This window comes from Apium graveolens, chromosome 1 (genome assembly GCF_009905375.1).
Source record: "Apium graveolens cultivar Ventura chromosome 1, ASM990537v1, whole genome shotgun sequence".
In the NCBI taxonomy this organism is placed as follows: Eukaryota; Viridiplantae; Streptophyta; class Magnoliopsida; order Apiales; family Apiaceae; genus Apium; species Apium graveolens.
In genome coordinates, this window is record NC_133647.1 from 71,315,834 (window position 1) to 71,319,105 (window position 3,272).

At 40.5% G+C, this 3,272-nt stretch overlaps 1 non-coding gene across 1 annotated transcript; it reads right to left on the reverse strand.

Annotated features, from left to right (window-relative positions):
• Positions 1-2,307: 2,307 nt before the first annotated feature.
• LOC141679530 (small nucleolar RNA R71) lies at positions 2,308-2,414 on the reverse strand. The gene has a single exon (XR_012558126.1). It is a non-coding gene; the product is annotated as a small nucleolar RNA R71 (small nucleolar RNA).
• Positions 2,415-3,272: the final 858 nt, after the last annotated feature.

Below are 3,272 nucleotides of genomic sequence, written 5' to 3' on the forward strand. Positions count from 1 at the left end.
AGGGAACTGATACAATTAAGAAGAACAGGAAGACAATACTCACTCAAGAGTATGAACACTTTGACTCAAATTCTGATACTGAAAATACTGACAGTCTAAGTCCTGATACTATAAACTCTGATGGATTAAACTCTGATGTTATTGAAACTATGGTGACTACACCAAAGGAAGATGCACCTATTGATAAGTGGCATTTTATACCACTTAGAACGTCTTAAAATGGCTTAATTTGGTGTCTTGAAATCAAGTATTTTGTGTATTTGATGCGTTTTTCTAGTGTTTATGCATTTCAGGGTATTAGTTGCATTTCGGAGGAGGAATCATCAAGAATAAGCCTTGGCATGTGTTCACCATTGCGAGAGGAAAAGAACGGGCAGATTACGGCGAAGAAACGGAGCAAACCTGGAATTTTTCCAGTAGGGTCCTGCGCGCCCACGCAGCAATGCTGAGCGACCGCGCAGCAGCCTTGCGCGCCCGCGCAGAAATGCTGAGCGGCCGCGCAGGGTCAGGGAAAAAGTTGAATTATTTTAGACTTCTACTTCTGTTTGGCTTCCAACTTCTATGTAATCTGAGTTTTATGGGACTATTATATAAGTAGATTTGAGACGTTTTCATAGGGAATATGAAAGAGATTATGTTTTAGATTGTGTTTTGCGCAAGAAGCGAAGGAGATAAGGAAGAAGACCGATTTAGCACACCGCAACGAAGAGGAAGCATATATTCTTGTGATTCTTGTTTCGTTGTAACGTTGGATGCTAGTTTTCTTGCTTTGACTTATTTACTCTTAAGACGTACTCTGTTTTAATATAATTAGTTTAGTTATTATTTTCTTGTGTCGTTTATCATGATTTCATATGAACCCATGATGGCGATAAGTTCTATTATGGGCTAATCGTGATCATGGGGTTGCAACGGATTTATTATGAAATTCTTTAGTTAATTGTTTAATACTTTAGTGTGTGATGATTGCATGATATCTAGTATTGGTTGTGCGTATTCGTCTTATGTGCGTCGCGAACATATAAGATAGGGTGTTAATCTCTTGTGAAGCGACGGTGGATCTTGAGATTTAGAACTTGCCATGCTAGCATAGGTTCATGTACGTTGTGCATGATTAGTGGGTAACTCTAACAGTTTTATTTGCCTTATGTAATCAAAAGGAATAACTTGTGCTTAAATCGTTGTGTTGTCAATTTCTGTAGACATATAGGAACTCAACATAATTGATGACTATTCAACTTCTATCTTAATTGTGGATGCTTGGTAGAATGGTATTAGTACAATGAAAGTTGGCTTTTATCAGTTTCGTGTTATTCGATTAATATCATCACTGTCACATGCTAAAGGTAATAACAATGGCTATAGAAGGAAGTAATAATGAAGTTGTGATCTCATGAGTGTTTTATTATTGATAAATTGAAGTGTTAGTTAAGTGGTTAATTAAGTAGTTAATTATAGTTAATATTTAATCAAAAAATTAAAGTGTTATCTTAACATTGAGAAGTAATCATACATTGGTGAGTGAGTTTAATTAGACAATAACTTAGTCTGAGTCTCTGAGGGAACGAACTAGAAAGTATTCTATATTACTTGCGAACGCGTATACTTGCGTGAATATTAGTGCGTGAACTCGCCCTAACAAGTTTTTGGCGCCGCTGCCGGGGACTCGGCGTATTTGTTTAGTTTATGTACTTACCATCATTGGTCATTAGGACTCAGTGATTAGGACGTAGTAGTTAATTACTCTTTTCGGTTGTGTTTCAGGTACTTTAGCAAGCGTTTATGCAAACTCATTCTCGTGCTCGCAAGAGGACCTTAGATACAGCTGAGGAGAAAGACGAAGTTCTTGATACTTCGGAGAAGTTAGATTTTGAGGATTCGGATTCAGGAACTGAGCAGAAAGAACCAGTAAACATGGGAGATCGTATTGTTCAAGCTGATCCAGCTCTTATGGATTTTTCTCGGCCTAAAATTGATGACATTCAGTCAAGCATCCTTCATCCGGCTATTCAAGCTAACACCTTTGAAATCAAGCCGGGCACTATTCAGATGGTGCAGAATTCTGTTTCTTTTGGAGGAGCGGCAACTGAAGACCCCAACATGCACATAAGGAATTTTGTCGAGATCTGCAACACTTTTAAGTATAATGGCGTGACTGATGAGGCTATCAAGTTGAGGCTTTTCCCATTCTCACTGAGGGATAAGGCTAAAGACTGGTTACATTCTGAACCAGCTGGGTCCATCACTACGTGGCAAGATCTTGCGCAAAAGTTTCTGGTGAAGTTTTATCCAATGGCAAAGACTGCTGCTATGAGGAGTGCTCTTACTCAGTTTGCGCAGCAACCTACAGAATCTATGTGCGAGGCTTGGGAACGCTACAAGGAAATGTTGAGAAAATGTCCACATCATGGAATGCCGGATTGGATGGTAATCACTGGTTTTTATAATGGTTTGGGGGCCCAATCTCGGCCCATGCTCGATGCAGCAGCTGGAGGCGCCTTATGGGCTAAAAGCTATACTGAGGCGTATAATCTTATCGAGACGATGGCTGCAAATGAGCATCAAAACCCAACTCAGAGGATGACGTGAGGGAAGGTAGCAGGTATTCTGGAAGTTGATGCAGCCACCACTATTGCAGCCCAGCTCCAAGCGCTATCAATGAAGGTTGATTCTTTGGCTACGTATGGAGTTAATCAAATAGCTATGGTTTGTGAGCTTTGTGCAGGTTCTCATGCTACGGATCAGTGTTCTCTTGTCAACGAATCTGTTCAGTATGTGAATAATTATCAGCGACAACAGCAGCCTGTGCCAGCGACTTATCATCCTAACAACAGAAATCATCCAAATTTCAGCTGGGGAAATAATCAGAATGCTATTCAGCCACCATATCAGCAAGGAGTGAGTAAACAGTTTATCCCACCTGGATTCCAGCAACCACAGCAGTATGCTACAAGGCAATCATATCCTCAACAGGGAAGTGCAGCTGCACCTACTAGTGCTGATTTTGAGGAACTTAAGCTGTTGTGCAAGAGTCAGGCGGTTTCTATCAAGACCTTGGAAAATCAAATCGGTCAATTAGCCAATGCAGTGCTCAATCATCAACCTGGCACTCTTCCCAGTGACACGGAAGTACCAGGCAGGAAGGAAGCTAAAGAGCAAGTCAAGGCTATTACCTTAAGGTCTGGAAAAGTAGCTGATGCTGAAAAGGCAAAAGAAGTCGAAGCTTAAGTTAGAGATGAAAAATCTAAGCAAAAGGAGAAAGTAGCGGAACC